The following is a 25,575-nucleotide window of genomic DNA, read 5'->3' as shown; positions in this document are numbered from 1 at the left end:
GGTAGGGAGTGAAACATATCCCTGGAGGTCAGTGTTACTGATGTTTTTTTTAGAAACCCACTGACTCTCACAGCTACCTGGACTACAACTCCTCCCACTACACCTCCTGCACCAATGTTATCCTGTATTCCAAACTCCTCCGCCTCTGCCACATCTGCTCCAAGAGGACCAGTTCCACAACCGAACACAACAGATGACCTTCTTTAAATACCGGAACTTTACCTCCCATGTGGTTGAAGATGCCATCTGACGCATCTCATCCATGTTCTGCACGTCCAACCATGAACCCCATATCTCCAAATACAACAATTACAGATCAAGGACACGAGGAAGGTCCTCAAGTTCCACTCCACCAATCTCCGCAAAAATCACATCATCTGCCGACATTTTCACTACCTCTAAATTGACCCCACCACCAGGGATATATTTCCCTCCCCAAACCCATTCGTTTTCCTAAGAGACCTTTCCCTCCGTGACTACCCATGCCCTCAAGTGACCCACCATTCCCTCCCAGCACCTTCCTCTGCCACCGAAGGAATTGCAAAACCTAAACCCACATCGTACCCCTCACCTCTGTCCAAGGCTCCAGTGGAGCCTTCTACATCCATCAAAGGTTCACCTACACTTCCACAGATGTCATTTGTTGTATCTGCTGTTCCAGATGCGGTCAACTCTAAATTGGGTAGACCCGATATCTTCTGACAGAGCACTTCAGAGAAAATCTCCAGGATACCTGCAAGAATCAACTCCACTAACCTATGGCCAAACATTTCAACTTCGCCTCCCACTCTCCTGAAGATATGCAGGTCCTGAGCCACCCCCTCGCCATTCCCTCACTACCCAATGCCTCATCTTCTTCCTTGGGACCCTTGAACCCCATGGCATCAATGTGGACTTCATTAGTTTCCTCATTCCCACTCCCTCATCTGACACCAGTTCTGACCTTCCAGCTCAGCACCGTCCTCCTGACCTGCCCCACCTGGGTATTTTCATTCCCACCTATCCATTCCACCTTCCTCTCTGACATATCACCGTCAACCCCCACCTCTATCCACCTACTGCACTCTCAGCGACCTACTCCTCAAACCCACGACCTCCCATTTATCTCTCCACCCTATAGACTGTCTCATTCCTGATGAAGTGCCTTTGCCCGAAACTTTGATTTTTCCTCAGATGCTGACGGACTTGTTGTGTTTCTCCAGCACCACTTTCATCTTGAGGGGAATAAGTTGATTGAGAGGGATTTCGGATTTCTCTGTTGTTGACCACAGAATGTTTTAGCTCGTCGAACTTGAGCAAACACCAGTTTAGGGAATAGATCAAGGTCGGAGCACAAGTGTGGTCACTGCATTAATCAACTTTTGTTAAGTTTTTAGATTAAAAATGGAGGGCTGAAGTATGCAACTTTGCCCATCAAGACTGATTCACCACTCAATAAGTTTATCATTGATTCCGTTCAAAGTCAGGCTGCTATTGGCCTTGAAGGGGAATTGCAAATGGTGGCGTTCCGTTGAATGTTCCAACCTTGTTCTGTTCGTTAGTACAGCTGTTCAGCTTTGAATGTTCGGTCAAAAATTCTCGGGTGACTTACTCCAGTGCATCGTGTAGTTGGTGCACTCTGCTGCTATTGTGCCTTAATGGTGAAAGGAATAAATATTCAGGTATTAAATCGGGGACAATCAAGTGACTGCATTGTCGTGGATGGTGTCCAGTTCCTTAAATGTTTTTTAATTCACACCCATCTCGACAAATGGAGAGAATTCTGTTCCACATCTCATTTGTACCTTGCAAACGATGTAGGATTCACGGAGCAATGAGTTGAGTTTACAATCCGAAACTGTGTACCAACGGACATGTTTTTGTTGTGAAAGTGTTTATATAGCCGTTCTCAATCCGTTTTTCCCAAACTCTAGCTCCGTAAACGATGACACAGGGGAATTAGGTTACAGTAAAGCCATTGAATGTCAATGGGATATGATTAGGTTCTCATTTGTCAGATTTATAATTACTCTATTTCGTCCTTGTGTGGACCAATCTGATTCCAATCACTCGCTGATTTCAAATTCCAATTCTCGGCTGTGCTTGAAATTTCAACCGTTGCGTCACAAAAAAAGGTCTCCACCTGCCTTAATAATATGTGAGGACGGTATAAGGGACAGCAGAGATTGACAAACATGGTGCCAACCCTGCATAAAATGGAGCTCTATAATCACATAATATCAATTATAAACTTTCAATATTCGTGGGATCTTGACAGGGCAGATACGGGCAGATGGTTTTCCCTCTGGCATGAGTAGAGCACCAGAGGACATGAACTCAGAATTAGATATTGCCTATTTAATTCAGAAATGAGGAGGAATTTCTTTGCTTAGGGCCCAGTGATTCTGTTGGAACTCTTTCCTGAAACCATTGTTGAGGCTCATTTATTGTGTATTTTCAAACTGTGCCAGACAGATATTTAACCAGAAAGTGGATGAAGCATTCTCGAGGTTACACAGGAGAATGGAGGTGAAGATTACCAGATCAGCCATGAGTTCGTTGAATGGTGGAGAAGACTCGATGGGCTGAATGGCCGACTTCCAATCCTATGTCATTTGATGTAACGCCTTATTTTATTGATAAGTTTAGAATTCTGAGGGATGGGATGAAGTGATATAAAAGGTTTATCAAACTGATCAGACAGATCAGGAACTAGGCTCATAAACTGATGAACAAGAAATATGCACACCACAGATGGGTATGTACAGACGCTGTCATTGCTAAAGAAAATTCGTAGATCTTATATTGTTGCCAACTTCGTGATCATGCTGGATGATGGATTGCGGTATGATTCACACAGCAAAAAGTTGTGAAAGAAGGAATGATTTGTTTCATTGGAAAAGTTTTCTGCATTTCCAAATCAATTGACTGTTTAAAATACTGATCAGAACTTTGTGTGGAGTGTTACATTAAAATTCACAATCCCACTGGATAAACTATTGCACCTGATCTCTCCTTATTTGTTACCCTTTCATACGATGTAAATTCATAGACAGTCAAGATGGAATGAAAGGAGGAAAGAAACGTTGCACTCTTTTTCATTATCCCAATTTAACTTATAACAGAAACAAATTGCTTAATTACAGCTTTGATGAGGTATTGATTTGTCACAAATCTCCGGTGCAATGAAGGGCAAGAGCAAGATTCTCCATCCAATGTATACTAAAGATGCGAGGCACAAAGGGAAACCACAGCTGCGTTTGATAGAAGTAACAGCCCGAGGAGGATTCAAATCCACACATGCGCAATGGAAGAGCAACCCGCCACCTTCACCTCTGGGCCACTTCAGCCCATTGCAAAGTGGCTCACATGTGACCACATCAAGATTACATACGGGGCACCGAGGGGATAAGAAATTCCCTGAGCGGAATCGAATCCACACCATTATGTTTCTACTTTCAGCAGAATAATAATACCAGCAAAATCCAAGGAATTGACCTCGTCCTTGGAAGGAATACCTTGTCCTTGATTTATTCCGAGTCGGAACAGTCTCAGAATGAACCAGCAAACATGAAATTCCCGTCACATTCACACGCACATTTAGTCTTGACGCATAATTTCTTCAGACAGTTTCTCTATCACGTGAAGAAGTATATGCAGAGAGAGAAGTGAAGGTGATATTTTAGCTCGATGGTCTTTCTCATATGGCTGAACCTGAAGTGGATAAAATTCCCGGAAATGCAGTCTTGTTGGTTTCATTTTATTAATTTTGCTGCAACTTCACTCTGTTCATTGCAATGATCGGAAGTGAATTTGATTTATGTGATTGGAACGTTTAATGTTGCATTCAATTTTGCTCCGAATTTATTTCAGCTTAAAGAAAATACTGATGAGAGAAACAGAAGGTTAACCTACAAAACAAGATACCAGTTTTGAGTCTCAGTTACTTTGGTAGATTTCATTGGGTTTCAAATGAACCCAACATCATGGCGATTGTCCTCCCATCTTTAACCTATTGGATTAAAGCAGAAAATCGATCTCTAAGTGATGGATCACTTCCTATTCATTATGGAATAGCTTTCCTTGAATATATACAAAATCTGCTCTGTTCCATTTATAATGCTTCATGTGGAATATTAATAGAAACCTTTCAAAACTCTGAGCTTTTTTTTGCTGAATCTTATTCAGCTGCATACGTTTCCGATATTTCTTTACATCTAAAGTCGTCCAAATTAGACATTGTTTCCTCGAACCTTCTACCCCCTACACCCCACTTTTACACTTTTACCTGACACAGGCTGTCTCTCCCCTGGTGAAACTCACTGCTTGTGTGTCTCTAAATGTGCATTTCCAAATATTTTGGAAGTGGATTCTCTGAGTGACAGAAATGATGCTCCCATCATTTCTGTGTCCTACATCGATGGTTTTGAAAACCTGACGTTCAGAAATATACGAACTTGAAAGAGTGAATTTACCACCTATTTACTCTCTTTAAACCTCAAATACTCTGGAAAACTTCCTTTCAGTTTTGCTTGGTTCAGTGTCAAATTTTCCAAAACACAAATAAATAAAATTCCATCCCCACTAAACGCCATCAGCATCGTCTCTAATGCCTTATCAGCCCATTAAACGCTGACAGTGTCCTCTCTGATAGAATCACAGATTCCCTACTATGCAGAAAGTACAGTTCAGTCAATCGAGTCTGTTGGGACACTCTGAACAGCATCTCAACCAGACCGAGCTCCCTTCTCTATCTCCGCAGGCCTCTGGCTTGCGATTTCAAATAAACCTGTTGGAATAACACCTGGCAACGTGTGACTGCTTACCTTATCACTGCGTTACCCATGGATAATTCACTTAACTTACTGAATTCACTCCCTGGACACATCAGTGAAATTTAACATGGCCAATCCACCTAACCTACAGAATTAACAGCAGTGAGAACCACTGAGCAAATGTACCATCACATTGAACACTATTTGAATCATGTGTAATGGCTGTACACGCTGGTAATCCCACATAGTGAAAGCAAGTTGCGCCCACCAACCAGAATTCAATGCATCCAAACGCGGTTCTCCGCTGTCCATCCTCATTAGTGCTGCTGGAAATATTTATGCACTCAGATCTGAATGGGTTGACTCTGTTTTCTTCCTCAGATTCCTGGTTTAAATAAACTAATCAGTCAGGAACAACTCTATATAATGGTTTTCATAAACACAATATGCAGTTTGCTGAAGTTACGTGTTTGCACTTTCACTGACACTCTCTCTCCCCAGGAGCTGCAGTCCTTCCCCAGCTGATTCAGACAGCACTGTCCTTCCTGTGACATATCAAATCGAGAATGGATGGCCAGGCATTCATGACCTTCAGTGGGGAACAGAGCGATAGGTTTAACACACTTCCAATGCCCCCAGCGGAGAATTGAGCCCAGTGACAGGCGGGGACACTAACCACGATACTGTGGAGGACAACAACATCGAAGGAGACCCTTCAGCCTGTTGTGGCCGCACTTGTCCAACACAACTGCTTAACGACCTGAATCAAGTTTTCCATGATTTAGCACATAGTCTTATATGTTTTGCCATCACAAATTCACAACCCTTTTTTTATTCAGGTTAGAAGGATTTCCGCCTCTCTGACCATTTCCGCAAATCTACTCAAACTTTTCTGCCTTTTCCCGAAGTCTCTTGGCCCCAGTGTTCGATCCCTCCATCAATAAGAAACGCTTCTTTCAGTCTATCCTATCCATATCCCACATTATTTTATACATCTCAGTCATATCTTCTCCAATCTCCTCTGCTCGGCGACAAACAACCCCAGTTTGTCGAATCTCTCCTCACAACTGAAACTCTTCAGCCCAGACAATATCCCAGTGAATCACTCCTGCAATATTCCCAGTGCGATAACATCGATGCTCTTGTGTGAGTTGCAAGACTGCACACACTAACCTAGCTGGAGCCGAATGAACTTTTATTTTACGATTCTTTTACAGTATGAGGGTGTCGCTGGCTCGGCAGTATTTATTGCTGTCCCTCATTGCACAGCGGGTAGTTGAGATTCAACCATATTGTAGTGAGTCTGGAGTCACATGGAGGCCCGAACAGGTAAGAATGGCAGTTACATTCCTTAAATGACGTCAGATGGATTTGTTTTTTTCAACAATTGGCTATAGATTAACAGGAGCTATTAGATTCGTATTTCCAGATATTTATTGAATCCAAATTCTACCACCTAGCATAGTCGGAGTCAAACCCGAGTCCGTGGTTTCTGAATAAACAGTCCAGTGGTCAGTGGTAACAGCGCTCGGCCATTGCAGAAAAGCGGAGATACTGATCTTTTCCAGTGAAGTCGCTTTTCGCCGATACTGTCCTGAGCCATTTTCCTGAGCTTGACCGCCCCACCCCACTCCACCCCACCATAATCTTCTACATGAGGATTGATCTCACAACAGTGGTAACCAAATGAATCAAATGGTCTGTAAGTCCCGATGGTGGGGTTTGGGGCACGTTCACCCAGCAACAGTGACCACAGCCACAAAGACTGAACGGTATCAACGTGAGAGTCAGTGTTAGATTCTGCAGTGCCTTCATGAAATAGGAAATGACTCGACAAACACATGATGAAAGCAGCGCTCCGAAAGCTAGTTCTTCAATTAAACCTGTAAGATCATAACCTGGTGTTGGGTGATTTTTAACTTTGTACTCCATAGTCCAACACCGGCATCCCCAAATTAATGAAATGGGGGTATGGGATGGAAAGTTCGGTTAGTAATCGTAGGAGGGAAGAAATCTCTGAGAACGGCTGGATTTGAATTCTGAAACACAGAGATGTGAGCGAGCAGAACTTGAAGGAAAAAGTCATCACTTTGGAGAAAATTGCCATGTTAAAATAACTGATTCTTTTATGTTTCACAAAAGACTGGGGCAAATGGAGCAATGGCTGCCGTGACTCGGATTCGAACCGAGGTTACTGCGGCCACAACGCAGAGTACTAACCACTATACGATCACGGCACCCCACAGTTGAGCACACAAGGTCGCGGCAATAAGTACAGTATCATTAGAAATGTTAGGCAGAGCACCAAATGCACAATATTAGTGCTTATCGAACAGTGCCAGACATGTGGGAACTCAGAATGGGCTGACCGTTTAACTTCAGTGCCCCAAGTGGCTGTGGTGATTCCATCATTAATATGCTGAAGACTGAGACAAATAGATTTCTCTAAAACATCAAAGACTCCGGAGACAGTGTAGCTTTTGTTGAAATGTATGCTGCAATAGCAATGCAGTTTAACATCGGCTCCTTCACCAGCTCCCCACACAAGGCAGTAACCACTGCTGCCACATAGTCCCAATTCCCAGCCCCAGAATCAGAGGAACTGAGTGACGCAGTCCCGAAGATCCAACTTGAAATCGGAATGGGAATGAGGTCACAGAGATACTCGATAGCTCCAGTGACACAACCGGAGAATGCACGGTATTTCTATGACGGTTTCGAGGCGCAAGCAATTCCGAGGTTGGGTGTGCTCCTGGTCAAAGGCGGGGCAGAAGGGAAACTTTGTTCCCGTTTATAATAACAGCAATCTACAGTGCATCTTACTGAGATAACTGAGTGCCACAACTGGAGCGTGGACAGCTGGTTTGAAGTTTGATTTTACTTCACTTTCACCCACTTCCCTGGAATGAATTGCTTTCACCCTGTAGCCTGCGGCTTTCTTCCTCATGGTGAACTGCATGATTAACTATTGTATGATCTGCACACAGCTAAAATACGGCCACTGCAAGTAAATATGAATCATTGATCTATATGAGAAAGCAGTGGAACTCACAGCAGGTGTGCTGCGTAGGTTTGCAGGCGACATCAGAATTGTAGACAATGAAGAAGATTATCTAAGATTCAAAAGGATCTTAATCCAATGAGTCGTTGGACTGAAAAATGTAACATGGAGTTCAATCTGGATAAATGGAAGGTATTCCATTTTGGTACAGCAAAAGGAGCAGGGCTTTACGTCGTGTTGGAGCACACGGAAGCTAGGGATGCAGGTACATAATTCCTTGTAGTTTGCATCACAAACAGACAGGATGGTTCAAAGGCATTTAACTTACTTCCCTTTATAACTTAGTCTTCAGTATACACTCGTTGGGACGTTAAGTTTAAAATTTTCAGGTCATTGATGAGGCCGATTCTGGAATATTATGTCCAGTTCTGGTAGCCCAGTTGTAGGAATGATATTATTCAGCTGGTGCAGGTTCAGAAAAGGAATGCACGAATATTGCCGTGTGTGGAATGTTTGAGTTATAATGAAAAGCTGGATAGGCTGAGTCTATTTTAAGATTCGAGATCGGGGTGTTGGAAAACCAAAACAAGTTAGGCAGCATCTGAGGAGCAGGAGAATCAGCCTTTCGCACAAGTGTCGCTCATCAGGCTCTTGCCCGAATAATCGATTCTCAAGCTCCTCAAATACTGCCTGACCTGCTGTGCTTTCCCAGCACAACAATCTCGATGCTGATCTCTCATCTGCAGTTCTCACGGTCTCCTCGTTGCGACTGTTTTCACTCCAGGTGAGGGGTTTGAGCGGCGACCTGATGGAAGTTTATGAGAGGTAAGTTAGAGTTAACCATAGCTGCCTTTTCCCAGCAGGGTAATTTCAAGAAGAGAGGGCATATGTTCAAGATGGAGAGAGATTATTTAAAAAAAAAGACATGTGAGGCATTTTTCGAGAGAAGGTGTTTTACGTGCGCAATTAACCTGCTGAGGAAGTGATGGATGAGGGTATATTTGCAACATTTAAATGACAATTGGATCCAAAAATGAATGGGAAAGTGGGATTTTTAAAATAAATTTATTCATGCCTAGCACATCAGTTATTTCCCAGAGGGCATTTAAGAGTCAACCACGATATTATCCATCTGGAGTCTCATGTGGGACAGAGCAGCTGAATATAACAGTTTGCTTCCTGAAATCAGATGGGATTTTCCACACAACTGACTCAGGTCACCACGAGACACTTCAATTGCAGGTGCTTATTGAATTCAAACTCCACCATCTGTCATGCCAGGACCTGAACCTTTTGTCCCCAAGATATTACCTGGGTTTTTGGATTAGCAACACAGTAATAAAACTACAAGGGCATGATAACCACTCAGCTGATTCAACAGGAGACAGATGGGACAAGATTAGTTTGGCAGTATGTTCAGCATGGATTGGTTGGACTGACGGACCTGTTTTCATGCTGTATGATTCTACGATTGACACTATCGAACAAATAGCTGGTTGGGATTAACAGCAGCATTGACAGCATATTCGAACACCTGATGGGATATGTAATCCTGCTGGAGTCTCCAGAGGTTGTTTTGCTCTGTGATACCCCCTTCCCACACACGGGACTGGTGAACGGTCTCTCCCCAGTGTTACTGATTAAATGATTTTCCATTTCTGTGGTTAATTGAATCTCTTCCTGCAGTTCTCACATTGCCCTGCTTTCTCTGTTGTATCAGTGTCCTTTTTACAACACAGGGTGAACGATCCTTTCAAATTGTGTCCACACAGATATAAATTCCGTTTTCCATGTTGTGAATGTGTTTTCATTGTTTCTCATTCACCCACAGGGTGTGAGTATGACTGGTCAGGATAACATTTATTCTTCGCCCCTCGTTCGTTGCTGTCTGGCTACACCACAAACCCGGGTGCGATCCCAGCCTCGGGTGTCTGTCTGTGGGCAGTCTGCACATTCTCTGTGTGTTTGCGTTTTTATTTCTCCCTCTGACCAAAAATGTGCCAGTTACAGGGATAAACAATGGGAAATGCAGGCTTATGGGATAGGGAATACCGTGGTGGGGTCTGGTGGAATGCGCTTCGGATGGACCGTGCCGACTTGCCTGCTTCCCCACACGGTGGGGATTCCTGAATTAAGGGTAAGCTCATGTTTTTCTGCTCGTGGAGTCCCTAGTAGGCAGGACTGAGTGAACATGGTAGAATCCCCTGCATAAGGGACATGAATGAATGGGATTGCAGGAAATTAAATTTATTATCTCTGTTCCTGAGGTCAGGCTTGCATTCCAGGTTTTATTCGTCGAACTTAAACATCACCCTTTCCGTGTCCCAGTCGCCAGGGATGACCAGTTTAAAATATCACCCCAACACCACCTTCTCCAGGTTGAAGTCTTGACTGTGTGGAAGAAACTGATACTGAGCTGATGCAAGCAAATGTAGCTGCCACCGCCAGTGTCGGAAACACAGATCCAAAAGCAAAATCATCTTTTAAACTCACCACTGCAAAGTTCACAGCTCAACACGCTCCAGTTGTGCCACTCAGCTGTCTTAGCAAGATGTACTGTAGATCGCTATGAGAATATAAACGGGGACAACCATTCCCTTGATCAGGAACGTCTCCATATCATCATAAAAGGACTGCACGCTCACCCGTTGCATCACTGGAGCCAGAGAGTAACTCCGCACCTCATTCCCATCCCAATTCCGTTGGGATCTGGGCGGTTGTGCCGCAGTTTCTCTGATTCCGAGGTTGGGAACTGGGATTGTGTGTGATTATCTGCAACACTGATTACAACTTTAGGAAGCTGGTGAAGTCGCCGATGTTATGCTAAAATGCTATTGAAGCATACGTTTCAACAATATCTTGTACTGTCACCTGAGTCTTTGATGTTTTGTCAAAAGCTATCAATCTCAGTTTTCAACATTCTCATTCAAGGGATCTCCACAGCCTCTGAAGACATCGAACTGAAATATTCAGCTCATTCTCAGCTCCCACATATCTGTCACTGTTCGTTGAGTACTGATATTGTACACTTGCTGTTCTTTGGAACATTTCCTCTGCTAGTATATTTATTGCTGCTTGCAAGCATCCTGTTCTGTGGTTACTGTGATCGTGGTTGTCGGTATTTTGCATTGTGACCACAGCAACTTCAATTTGAATCCAAATCACAACACTAAGTGTTCCCTTCGTTGTCTTTTTTTTGTGACACATGCTAAGAAATTAATTGTTTTACCTTCAAATTCCGCTCTCTCACATCTCTGCGTTTCATATATCAGGATTCAAACACAGCCGTTGTCGGAGATTTCTCTCCTTCCCACGATCATTAAACCTCCTTTCCGTCCCTCCCCCCATTTCTCTGAGGCAATGCCCAATCTATCACTCTCTTTCACATTCACACTGTTCTGTCTGTGCTGCTGCTGCGGTCACTGTTGTTGGGTGAACGTGCCCCAATCCCACCATCGGGACCTTCAAACAAATCGATCCATTTGGATCCCGCGGTTGTGAAATCAATACCCATGTAGCAGCTTTTACTGACATAGGACAGAGACAATTGGAGCGTCAGGCTCATGGAAAAGACCCAGGGCATTTTTGGTGAAAACACATTTTATCGGAAAACATCAGCTTTGTGGCTTTCTGCGTTGGTCTTGTGATAATTTCATAGGATTGATAATCCAGAGACCGAGGTAATAGTCTCAGTACTCGAGCTTGAATCCCACCGTAACATAATCGTCAAATTTGGATTCAATAAATATCTGCAATGAAGAATCTAATGACTGCTATATATCCATTGACAATTGTTGAAAAAAAATCTGTTTCACTGATGTCATTTCGGAATGGAATTTGCTATCCTTACTTGGTCTGGGCTGCATGTGACTTCAGACTCATAGTAATATGGTTGAGTCTCAACTGCCTTCTAGGCAATTAGGAATGGGTAATAAATTCTGCTTAGCCAGATTCGCCCTCATACTAATCCAGAAATTTTAAAACAACTGTTCATAAAGCTCACGCAAGAGTGTTGTTGTGCAGTTTTGCAAGTCACATTATAGCAGGAAAGTGATCACACTGAGAAAAGTGCAGGAGATATTTACCGGGATATTGTTTGGGCTGAAGAGTTTCATTTGTGAAGAAAGACAGGACAGAGTGGAGTGTTTGTCGCAGTGCAAAGGAGATGTAGACAAGACATGATTTAGTTAGGGTGTGGGCAGGGTTGACTGAACGGGTTTCCCATTGATGGAGGGATCGATCAGCAGGGACCAGAGATTTAAGGAGAAAGGCTGAGTAGTTTGAAAAGATGTGCGGAAAAGCTTTATCAGCCAGCGCGGGGGGAGGGGGAGAGGGGGTGGGGTGGAATTTGGAATACGTTGTCTGTATTGTTCAGTAAGGCAGAAACCCTAATGACCTGAATAAATATTCAGATGTGAATGTGTGATGCCAAAACATATAAGGTTGTGGGATAAACATAGTCAAATGGGATTCAGTTCATTAAGCAGTTGTTTTTGACTAGTGTGGCCTTCTTTGACACTCTTGTCCTTGGTAGTATAATGGTTTGTGTCCCCGCCTGTCACAGGGCTCAGTTCTCCGCTGGAGACAGTGGAAATATTTTAAAACTGTCATTCCATTTCCAAGTGCGGGTATCGATACCTGTCCTTCTATTCTCGATGGGGCATGTCACAGGTAGGACACTGCTGCCTGATTCATGTTGGGAAGAGCTACAGCTCTCAGGGAGGCAGAGTGTCAGTGAACGTGCAAACATGTGACTTTTGCAAGCTGCATCTTGTGACTGTGATGGAATGAAAACCATTTGACAGATTTGTTCCGGATTGAAGTGTTTAGCGGAAGCACGAAGGTGAGGAATAAACAGGATAAAAACATTCAAATATAAGTGCAGAAACACTTCCCGCAGCACGAATGAAATTGTAGAGTAGAGGGTAGTGTTTCGATACATTGAATTTGGGTTGATTTGCATTGATGAGGCTGAGTTACCAGGGTATAAAGCTAATAAAAATGATATAGCATTTGCTCACTATGATGGAACATTGACTCAGTAATTCGCACTGCTGTTCGGTCGGAGGGTTAGGTTCATTAGCAAAGTTAAATTGCCCTCTCGTGTCCAGGGAATGAATAAAGCATGTTAAGAGTAAATTAACCATGGGTTACACGGGGACAAGGTGAAAAGTCACAGAACGCCAGTTTATAGTCCAACAGGTTTATTTGAAATCGTAAGGGAGACGGCTGCCCCTTCTTCAGGTGAAATACACGGGAATAGGGAGGAGAGCTAGGTCTGGGTGAGATGCTCTTCAGGGTGTCGACACCGGCTCGATTGACTTAAATGCCCTTTCTGCACTGTAGGATTCTGTGATTCTATCGGAGTGGAAATGACGGTAAATAATGGGGTGTAACACCATGAGAGACGATGCTGACGGGGTGTACTGAGGATGAGATTTTATTCACTTGATGCCTTAGAAAATTTACAACAGTTATCCATGTACTAAGGAAGACTTAATGGGGCTTATGAAATGTTTGGACAGAGTAGATAGGTGGAAAATCCCCTCTTTCAAGTAAGTAAACATCTCGACGTCAGCCATTCAAAGCCTTTGATTAAACCTTTGAAGGACAAAGAAATGATGAGAACAGAATCGCTGTCACTCTGATAATCTGTTTTTCAAAATATTTGGAAAGGCACATTTGGTGACACACAAGGAATAAATTTCACAAGGAGAGAGAGAAGCGTGTGGCTAGATAAAGGTATTGGGGTGGGATGTAGTTGGTCAGAAGTTGTGGGGAAAAATGCCTAAGTTGGTTGACTTTAAATATAAAGACATTTCGTGAACGCGTGCAGCTGAATAAGATTCGGTTCCAAAAACTCTGGATTTTGAAAGATTTGGCATAATCTTGCACCTAAACCATTGTAAATAGAACTGAGTGGATTTTCTTATTGTGAAAGGAAAATATTACATAATGAAAAGGAAGTGATCAGTTGCTTGGAGATATACTTCCAGCTTTAATCAAATGCGTTCAGGATGTGAGGTCAAACACCATGATGTTTGTTCTATTTAATACTCGGTGAAATCTGCCAAAGCAACGAGCAATAAAACTGTTGGGTTTTCTTTTGCACTTTAACCCGCTGTTTTTCTATGCAGGATTTTCCTTAAGCTGAAATAAAGTCGGAGCAAATTTGAATACAACATTTATCATTCCAATGGGATAGGTCTAATTCACTTCCGATTATTACAATGAACATTGTGAGGTTGCAGCAAAAATAAAATGAAATGAACAAAACAGTGTTTTTTGCGATTTAGTCCAATTCAGGTTCAGCCATATGAGAAAGGCCATTGAGCCACAACATCGTTTTTACTTCCCTCTCCATGGCTGCTTCTTCACGTGAGAGAGAAAGTGACTGAAGAAATTACGAGTCAAACGTAGTTGTGAAGATGACGGCAAATTCTTGTTCTATGTTTCACTCTGACATAGTTCTGACTCAGAATGTATCAATGACAGCTATTCATTCTGCGAACATGGGTATTTATTGATATTTGTTGTTATTATTATAATTCTGGTGAAAGCAGAAACACCATGGTGTGGATTCGATTCCACTCTGGAAATTTCCATGACTTTCACCACATTTAACCTGATGAGGTTACAAGTCACACCTCTACAAACCGTGCTGAGGAGACTGAGCGATTATGGTGGTGGGTTGTTATACCACTGTGCTCCAAATTCACGGGTTAGAGTCACACTCTGGTTGCTAACTTCACAAACCTCTCCAGCAGTTTTTCTTTGCACCTCTCGTATACACTGGTTCGAGGATCTTGTTCTTGCTGTTCACTGCACAGGTGATTCAGGAATAATCGACACCACATTAAAGTCGAAATGATGAGTGAGAGCAGTCATTCCATTCAATTTTCGATTAAATTGGTGTAATGAGATTGAACGCATTTTTCTTTCTGCCCCACATTCCATCTTGTCTTTCTATGAATTTTCGTCGAAAGAAAGAGAAACAAATAACAAGAGACCGGACGCAAGTTTATCCAGTGGGGTCGTTCATGAGTATTTTAAACGAACACTTCACACAATGATCTGATCAGTTATTCAAACAGTCACTCGGCATTGGAACCGCAGAAAACCTCTCCAATGAGATGAACTTCTCATTCTTTCACAAATTTCTGCTGTGTGTGAATCATGCAATGATCCATCATCCAGCGTGTTCACTGACTTGCCAACTGTATAAGGTCTACCAACTTTCTTCAGCAATCACAGCTTCAGTACACAACCACGTGTGCTGGGCCCAGTGTCATTTGTTGCCCCCAGGTCATAGCACATTTCTTCCTCCTGAGTTTATGAGCGTTGTTCCTGATCTGTCTGATCTGTTTATTAAACCTTTTCTATCACTTCATCCCATTCCCTCACAATTCTGAATTTATGAATAAAATAAGGCGTTAAAGCAAATGTTAAGCAAGTGGAAGTTTGCCATTCAGCCCATGGAGTCTGCCCCACCATTCAAAGAAATCATGGTTGATCTGATAATCTTTAATTCCTTTCTGCTCACTTACCTCGACAAAGTTTTATCATCTTTCTGATTAACTATCTGGCACAGTTTAAAAATGCCCACCAACACAGTCTCAACAGCGATTGCTGAAAAATGCCACAGATCTTTTGGTCCATGTGAAATTACTCCTCATTTCTGAATTAAATGGGCAATATCTAATTCTGAGATATGTCCTCTGGTGCTCTCCTCACAGCATGGGGAAAACCACAAGCCCGTTTCTCCCCAGTCAAGATTCCACGAATATTGAACGTTTATAATTCTCCCCTCCACCTCCTTTGTTTCGAGGAGAAAAAGCCCAGCCTAACCATTCCGTTCACGAGCTCCATTTGATACAGAGTTGGCAACATCCTTGTAAATATCTGCTGTCCCCTGCAGCGTCCTTACATTTATTAAGAAAGCTGAAGAAATGTCGGCGAGGAAACGGGTTGAAATTTCAGGCGCAGACGGAATTGGAACTTGAAATCAGAAAGTAATTGGAATCGGATTGATGTATAGAAGGACCAAATACAGCAATGATTACTCTGACCAATGTGAATCTTATCATATTCGATTGGCCTTTAAAGGCTTCATTGTAGCTGGATTCCTCCGTGTAATCGTCCTGGGAGCTAGTATTTAGGAGAAATGGAACCTGATCGCCCATATAAAGAAGTTGACTCCAAAATAATGTCCGTCGGTCGACTTTGTTTGATTATTAATTCAACTCTTCTCACCGTGAAGGATACATCGTCTGCAACGCACAAATTAGATGTTTAACAGAACTCTCTCCATTTGCCTAGGTCGGTGTCGCTTCAATACCATTGAAGGAACTGGACACACTCCACGACAATACAGTCACATAAGTGTACATTGTTCAACACCGGAATATTTATTCCCTGAACTGCTAAGGCGCAATTTCAGCAGAGACCATCTCCTAGAAGATTCCCTGAAGTAAGTCATCCAGGTTTTGTTGACACAACCGTCAAAGCTCAAAAACTCTACCGACGATAAGGACAAGGTTGAAGATGCACTGAAACGTCACCATTTACAAATTACCCTCCAAGGCACATACCAGCATGACTTGGAGAGGAATCAGTGGTAAATTCATTGAGTGATGAAGCGGTCTTGATGGGCAAAGACTTATACTTCAGCCATCCACCTTTTATTTTACAATTTTTAAAAATGTTGATTATTGCATGGACCAGACTTGTGCCCATTCATTAAGTTGTTCCCTAAACTGGCGGTTGATAAAGATCGAATCTCATCCTGAGCCTGTGGTCACCAATAGAAAATATCCAAAAAGCCTCACAAACATCTGATTTCCCTGTCCAACAATCTTCAGGGATCTCTGAATGTTTACTCCAAGATCTCTTTTTTCCTGTACACCACTCAGAATCCTCACTGCTATTGTTTCAACTCCCCAACTCCCCAAGTGTCTGTTCCTGGGCTGTGAATTTTCTCTGTGTTCTTTGTTCTTCTTTGTTAATACTCTGCCAACTTCATGTTACACTGCTGCATCTCAGAGAATGACATTGTAAATTCTAATTATCACAGAGGGAATGAGAATATAATATGTGGCTGTGTCGGAATGTAAGTGATGTACGCTCGATTGGAGTGTTTACTGGGAGCAAGCGGATTATGTGGAGACGATGTGATCAAAAACAGGCCTTACTGTCAAAGTAACAAAACAGCGCATTGTTCAGGAAAATTTCAGAGAAGGCTTTCAATTAATTGACCTCTTGCTCAAGGCTCCAGCATGCTTCAGCTGAGCTACTCTGCAGTGCGGTTAATGCTGCTGTTGTATTTTAATAATCTAATAAACGGAGACAAATATGATCCTCCTGCCCGCCTTTGACCAGGAGCACTCCCAGCTTTGGTATTTCTTGCGCCTCTGTGCCGTCATAGAAGAAACACGTGTCCGTGTTCAAATCAGTCAATCGATTTCGAAACAATGGTTGTGACATCAATTCACATGTAGCAGCTTTTACCTCATAGACCAGAGATTATTGGAACATCAGGCTCTGGGAAAGGACACAGGGTAGAACTGAGGAAAAGAAACTTTATTCGAAACTACCTCTTTCTGTGGACTTCTACATCATTTATTTCACTTGGTCATTTAGCTCTATCTTATCTATTGTGTGCAGTTCTGCAATTCGCATGATAGCACGGATATGATAGCACTGCAAATGATGCAGCAGAGATTTACCAGAATATTGTCTGGTAGAAGAGTTTCAGTTATGAAGAGAAATTGTATAAACTGGAGGTGTTTTTCTTAGAGCAGAAGAAATTGAGAGGAAACATGATTGAGATGTACAAAGTAATAAGGAATATGGATGGGGTAGACTGAAATAAACGTTTCTCTAGGATGGTGAGACCGATCACGGGGGGAGCGGTAGGTTGGCATAGATATAAAAATAGAAGAGGAAAGATTTGAGAGAATGTGCAGACAAATGTTTTGAAACAGCCGTTGAATAAAATCTGGAACTCAGTGCATGCAAAGGTTGCAGAGGCAGAAATGCTCATAACTTTCAGAAGTTTTCAGATGTGAATTTGTGATGCCAAGACATATAAGGCTATAGGCCAAGTAATTTTTAAAAAGAGTTCAGATAGTTAAGCGAATGTTAATTTCCAGTATTAACAAATCGGCTTCTTTTTGCACAGAATTCCTGGGTAGTACCACCGCCTGTCACTGCGTGAGGTCGGGTTCAATTCGCTTCAAGGACGTGCGCTGGTATATTGGGAGGGCTCAGTGAGTGAAACTGTACCATTCAGCGTCAGAAACCCGGCTTCAGTCAAGTCTTGTGTGACTTACTGTGTGGAATTTGCACACTTCTGCTCTCTCTCTCCCGTGTGAGTTTCCTCTGGCTGCTCCGATTCCTTCCCACAGTGCAAAGGTGTGCAATTCAGGTCAATGGCAAACAAAATCTGAATGGAGTGTAAGTGCTGTAAATAAGAGACAAAAGTCAGAATTGCAGCTCGGGGAACACAGAATGACCATTTCGGGACAACAGACCCTTCCTCGGAACTGTTTTGAATTCTCAATGTTAACTCTAATTTCTCTCCACTGATGCTGCCTGACTCGTTAAGCTTTTGGAGTAATTTCTATTTTTGTAGGGGGATCACAAATGCGGGTTTAGAAAGATAGAGTGGGGGAGTGTGAATCTCTTCCACGGCACAGTGCAGATTCAACTGGCCAAATGGTTTCTGTCTGCACTGTGTCGAATTCCATAAACTCTGAATCTATACGCTTTTCTCCATTTTTTCAGTCCTTGGTTTTCACATCTCTCCTGTCATGTGAATTGCAGAGCAGGACAATCGACGTTTCGGGCATAAGCCACCATAAAACCGTTACCACCTGACGCCTCGAAGATAAACGCTTCATGTTCTGCCTTGGGACCCTGCAACCACACGGGATAAATGTAGATATCAGCGGCTTCCTCATTTCCCCTCCCCCGACATTATCACAGTCTGAAGCATTCAAACTCAGAACCACCCTCCGGACCCGTTCATCTCCCCCACCCCCCGCTCTGACTGATCACCTTCTCCCCGCCTCCATCCACCATTCGCTTTTCCGGCTATCTTACACCCAACCCCAACCCCCTCCCATTTAGCTCTCAGTCCCCACCCACAAGACTCATTTCTGATGAAAGACTTATGCCAGAAAACGTCGATTCTCCCACTCCTCGGATACTGCCTGACTTGTTGTACTTTTCCAGCACGACACTTTCGCCATGGCGAATACAGACGAGCTCAGCTCAGGCGCCTTCTCTGAGATCGGAGAGGGCTGAGTGAGGAAGTGATTAAACTGCACATTAAAGGGATAGATATGTGTGATAGGAATAAACTTCTTATGGGAAGAGTTAACTACCAGGGATCTCCGTCAAACCCCAGTAAGAGGATGTTCAGAGGAGAGATAGGAAGAACGTTTTCACTCTGAGAGTGTTGATTATTTGGAATTCATTGTTTGAACGTGTGGTAAAGCTATGCATCAGGAGTATTTAGCCGAATACTTGAGAAGTTAGAGCACACATGGATCAGGACCAGGTACTAGAAAGTGGGGTGAAGATAAATAGAAGTCTGATGAAAAATCCAAACACTGTACAGAAAATACAGAGCATGAAAACATGGAAAGGGTAAAGACATGGAAACTACTGACGATCTGTTACAAGGGGTCTGCGGAATGCTACTCGCGTCAAAAGGTCACTGGGGCAGGATGGGACCAGTGTGGCAGGATGGGATAAGAATAGTGGAATGTTGCTACACCAATTAGCAGAGTCAGACTGGTCTGAAAGGTTACTATGGCAGGCTGAGATAATAACAATTAATAACGTCAGACTCGCCTACTAAATATCATCATGGCAGGCTGGGACAAGTCGTGACAATAAATACTTAGGACATGCCTTTAAATAATAAATTGATAGTAGAGTCAGCCTGCTTGAGACGCTTGTAGCAGGACATGACATTAAATATCTAATCACTAGTTTGTCGAGTCAGCTTGGGACAGGAAAACATTGTGGTAGATGGGGTAGCTAAATAGCTAAAATGGAGCTCTATAATCACATAATATCAATTATAAACTTCCAATATTCGTGGGATCTTGACAGGGCAATTACGGGCAGACGGTTTGCTCTCTGGTCTGAGGAGAGTATCAGAGGTCATGAACTCAGAATTAGATATTGCCTATTTAATTCAGAAATGAGGAGGAATTTCTTTGCTCAGGGCCCAGTGATTCTGTAGAACTCTTTCCTGAAACTGTTATTGAGGCTGATTTGTTGTGTATTTTCAAACTGTGCCAGACAGATATTTAACCAGAAAGTGGATGAAGCCTTCTCGAGGTTCGGCAGGAGAATGGAGGTGAAGATCATCAGATCAGCCATGAGTTCGTTGAATGGTGGAGAAGGCTCAATGGGCTGAATGGCCGACTTCCAATCCTATATCATTTGATGTAACGCCTTATTTTATTGATAAGTTTAGAATTCTGAGGGATGGGATGAAGTGATATAAAAGGTTTATCAAACTGATCAGACAGATCAGGAACTCGGCTCATAAACTGATGAACAAGAAATATTCACACCACAGATGGGTATGTGCAGACGCTGTCATTGCTAAAGAAAATTCGTAGATCTTATATTGTTGCCAACTTTGTGATCAGACTGGATGATGGATTGCGATATGATTCACACAGCAAAAAGTTGTGAAAGAAGGAATGAGTTGTTTCATTGGAAAACTTTTCTGCATTTCCAATTCAATTGACTGTTTAAAATACTGATCAGAACTTTGTGTGGAGTGTTACATTAAAATTCACAATCCCACTGGATAAACTATTGCACACAATCTCTCCTTATTTGTTCCCCTTTCATTCGATGTCAATTCATAGACAGTCAAGATGGAATGAAAGGAGGAAAGAAACGTTGCACTCTTTTTCATTATCCCAATTTAACTTATAACAGAAACAAATTGCTTAATTACAACTTTGATGAGGTATTGATTTGTCACAAATCTCCGGTGCAATGAAGGGCAAGAGCAAGATTCTCCATCCAATGTATACTAAAGATGCGAGGCACAAAGGGAAACCACAGCTGCGTTTGATAGAAGTAACAGCGAGAGTAGGATTCACATCCACACATGCACAATGGAAGAGCAACCCGCCGCCTTCACCTCTGGGCCACTTCAGCCCATTGCAAAGTGACTCACATTTGACCACATCAAGATTACATACGGGGCACCGAGGGGATAAGAAATTCCCTGAGCGGAATCGAATCCACACCATTATGTTTCTGCTTTCAGCGGAATAATAAGACCAGCAAAATCCAAGGAATTGACCTCGTCCTTGGAAGGAATACCTTGTCCTTGATTTATTCCGAGTCGGAACAGTCTCAGAATGAACCAGCAAACATGAAATTCCCGTCATATTCACACACACATTTAATCTTGACGCATAATTTCTTCAGACAGTTTCTCTGTCACGTGAAGAAGTATATGCAGAGAGAGAAGTGGAGGTGATGTTTTAGCTCGATGGGCTTTCTCATATGGCTGAATCTGAAGTGGATAAAATTCCCGGAAATGCAGTGTTGTTGGTTTCATTTTATTAATTTTGCTGCAACTTCACTCTGTTCATTCCAATGATCGGAAGTGAATTGGATTTATATGATTGGAACGTTTCATGTTGCATTCAATTTTGCTCCGAATTTATTTCAGCTTAAAGAAAATACTGATGAGAAAAACAGAAGGTTAAACTACAAAACAAGATGCCATTTTTGATGCTCAGTTACTTTGGTAGATTTCATTGGGTTTCAAATGAACCCAACATCATGGCGATTGTCCTCCCATCTTTAACCTATTGGATTAAAGCAGAAAATCGATCTCTAAGAGATGGATCACTTCCTATTCATTATGGAATAGCTTTCCTTGAATGTATACAAAATCTGCACTGTTCCATTTATAATGCTTCATGTGGAATATTAATAGAAACCTTTCAAAACTCTGAGCTTTTTTTTGCTGAATCTTATTCAGCTGCATACGTTTCCGATATTTCTTTACATCTAAAGTCGTCCAAATTAGAAATTGTTTCCTCGAACCTTCTACCCCCTACACCCCACTTTTACACGTTTACCTGACACAGGCTGTCTCTCTCCTAGTGAAACTCACTGTTTGTGTGTCTCTGAATGTGCCTTTCCAAATATTTTGGAAGTGGATTCTTTGAGTGACAGAAATGATGCTCCCATTATTTCTGTGTCCTACATCGATGGTTTTGAAAACTTGACGTTCAGAAATATACGAACTTGAAAGAGAGAATTTACCACCTATTTACTCTCTTTAAACCTCAAATACTCTGGAAAACGTCCTTTCAGTTTTCCTTGGTTCAGTGTCAAATTTTCCAAAACACAAATAAATAAAATTCCATCCCCACTAAACGCCATCAGCATCGTCTCTAATGCCTGAGCAGCCCAGTAAACGCTGACAGTGTCCTCTCTGATAGAATCACAGATTCCCTACAAGGCAGAAAGTACAGTTCAGTCAATCGAGTCTGTTGGGACACTCTGAACAGCATCTCAACCAGACCAAGCTCCCTTCTCTTTCCCCGCAGGCCCCTGGCTTGTTATTTCAAATAAACCTGTTGGAATAAACCCTGGCAACGTGTGACTGCTGACCTTATCACTGCGTTACCCATGGATAATTCACTTAACTTACTGAATTCGCTCCCTGGACACATCAGCTCAATTTAACATGGCCAATCCACCTAACCTACAGAATTAACAGCAGTGAGAACCACTGAGCAAATGTACCATCACATTGAACACTATTTGAATCATGTGGAATGGCTTTACACACTGGTAATCCCACCTCGTGAAAGCAAGTTGCGCCCACCAACCCGAATTCAATGCATCTAAACGCGGTTCTACGCTGTACATTCTCATTAGTGCTGCTGGAAATGGTTCTGCACTCAGATCTGAATGGGCTTGCTCTGATTGCTTCCTCAGATTTCTGCTTTAAATAAACTAATCAGTCAGGAACAACTCTATATAATGGTTTTCATAAACACAGTATGCAGTTTGCTGAAGTTACGTGTTTGCACTTTCACTGACACTCTCACTCCCCAGGAGCTGCAGTCCTTCCCCAGCTGATTCAGACAGCACTGTCCTTCCTGTGACATATCAAATCGAGAATGGAAGGCCAAGCATTAATAACCTTCAGTGGGGAACAGAGCGACAGGTTTCAAACATTTACGATGCCCCCAGCGGAGAATTGAGCCCTGTGACAGGCGGGGACACTAACCACGATACTGTGGAGGACAACAACATCGAAGGAGACCCTTCAGCCTGTTGTGGCCGCACTTGTCCAACATAACTGCTTAACGACCTGAATCAAGTTTTCCACGATTTAGCACATAGTCTTATATGATTTGCCATCACAAATTCACATCTCTTTTTTTTCAGGTTAGAAGGATTTCCGCCTCTCTGACCATTTCCGCAAATCCACTAAAACTTTTCTGCCTTTTCCCGAAATCTCTTGGCCCCAGTGTTCGATCTCTCCATCAATAAGAAACGCTTCTTTCAGTCTATCCTATCCATATCCCTCATTATTTTGTACATCTCAGTCATGTCTTCTCCAATCTCCTCTGCTCGGTGACAAACAACCCCAGTCTGTCCAATCTCTCCTCACAACTGAAACTCTTCAGCCCAGACAATATCCCAGTAAATCACTCCTGCAATATTCCCAAAGCGATAACATCCATGCTCTTGTGTGAGTTGCAAGACTAGACACAGTAATCTAGCTGGAGCCGAATGAACTTATTTTTACGATTCTGTTATACTATGAGGGTGTCGCTGGCTCGGCAGTATTTATTGCTGTCCCTCATTGCACAGCGGGTAGTTGAGATTCAACCATATTGTAGTGAGTCTGGAGTCACATGGAGGCCCGACCAGGTAAGAATGGCAGTTACATTCCTTAAATGACGTCAGATGGATTTTTTTTTTCAACAATTGGCTATAGATTAACAGGAGCTATTAGATTCGTATTTCCAGATATTTATTGAATCCTAATTCTACCACCTAGCATAGTCGGAGTCAAACCCGAGTCCGTGGTTTCTGAATAAACAGTCCAGTGGTCAGTGGTAATAGCGCTCGGCCATTGCAGAAAAGCGGAGATACTGATCTTTTCCAGTGAAGTCGCTTTTCCCCGAGACTGTCCTGTGCCATTTTCCTGAGCTTGACCGCCCCACACCACACCACCCCACAATAATCTCTGGTCCATGTCGGTAAAAGCTGCTACATGAGTATTGATCTCACAACAGTGGTAACCAAATAGATCAAATGGTCTGCAGGTCCCAATGGTGGGATTGGGGCACCCAGCAACAGTGACCGCAGCCACACAGACTGATGGGTATCAATGTGAGAGTCAGTGTTAGATTCTGCAATGCCTTAATGAAATAGGAAATGAATCCACAAACACACGATGAAAGAGCAGCGCTCCGAAAGCTAGTGCTTCAATTAAACATGTAAGATCATCACCTGGTATTGGGTGATTTTTAACTTTGTACTCCATAGTCCAACACCGGCTTCCCCAAATTAATGAAATGGGGTATGGGATGGAAAGTTCGGTTAGTGATCGCAAGCGGAAAGAAATCTCTGAGAACGGGTGGATTAGAATTCTGAAACACAGAGATGTGAGCGAGCAGAGCTTGAAGGAAAAAATCATCACTTTGGAGAAAATTACCATGATAAAATAACTGATTCCTTTGTGTTTCACGCAAGACTGGGACAAATAGAGCGATTACTGCCGTGACTCGGATTCGAGCCGAGGTTGCTGCGGCCACAACGCAGAGTACTAACCACTATACGATCATGGCACCCCACAGTTGAGCAGCAAAGATTCCGGCAATAAGTACAGTATCATAAGAAATGTTAGGCAGAGCACCAAATGCACAATATCAGTGCTTCTCGAACAGTGCCAGACATGTGGGAACTCAGAATGGGCTGACCGTTTAACTTCAGTGCCCCAAGTGGCTATGGTGATTCAATCATTAATATGCTGAAGGCTGAGACATATAGATTTTCTAAAACATTAAAGACTCCGGAGACAGTGTAGGTTTTGTTGAAATGAATGCTGCAATCGCAATGCAGTTTAACATCGGCTCCTTCACCAGCTCCCCACAGAAGGCAGTAACCACTGCTGCCACAGAGTCCCAATTTCTCGCCCCAGAATCAGAGGAACGGAGTGGCACAATCGCGAAGATCCAACTTGAAAACGGGACGGGAATGTGGTCGCAGAGATACTCGATGGCTCCAGTGACACAACCGGAGAATGCACGGTATTTCTATGACGGTTTCGAGGCGCAAGCAATTCCGAGGTTGGGTGTGCTCCTGGTCAAAGGCGGGGCAGAAGGGGAAATTTGTTCCCGTTTATAATAACAGCAATCTACAGTGCGTCTTGCTGAGACAGCTGAGTGCCACAACTGGAGCGTGGACAGCTGGTTTGAAGTTAGATTTTACTTCACTTTCACCCACTTCCCTGGAATGAAGTGCTTTCACCCTGTAGCCTGCGGCTTTCTTCCTCATGGTTAACTGCATGATTAACTATTGTATGATCTGCACACAGCTAAAATACGGCCACAGCAATTAAATATGAATCATTGATCTATATGAGAAAGCAGTGGAACTCACAGCAGGCATGCTGCGTAGGTTTGCAGGCGATATCAGTATTGTAGACAATGAAGAAGATGATCTAAGATTCAAAAGGATCTTAATCCAATGAGTCGTTGGACTGAAAAATGTAACATGGAGTTCAATCTGGATAAGTGG

The 25,575-nt window shown here is 42.8% G+C and overlaps 1 non-coding gene across 1 annotated transcript; it reads right to left on the bottom strand.

Moving 5' to 3' along the window:
* Nucleotides 1-6,919: 6,919 nt before the first annotated feature.
* On the bottom strand, nucleotides 6,920-6,991 carry trnah-gug (transfer RNA histidin (anticodon GUG)). Its single transcript has one exon. It is a non-coding gene; the product is annotated as a tRNA-His (tRNA).
* Between the last annotated feature and the right edge of the window lie 18,584 nt (nucleotides 6,992-25,575).

Source organism: Chiloscyllium punctatum, unplaced genomic scaffold (genome assembly GCF_047496795.1).
Source record: "Chiloscyllium punctatum isolate Juve2018m unplaced genomic scaffold, sChiPun1.3 scaffold_229, whole genome shotgun sequence".
Taxonomy (NCBI): Eukaryota; Metazoa; Chordata; class Chondrichthyes; order Orectolobiformes; family Hemiscylliidae; genus Chiloscyllium; species Chiloscyllium punctatum.
Note: the sequence above shows the minus strand (reverse complement) of the source record. Positions and strands in the feature narration are given on the sequence as shown.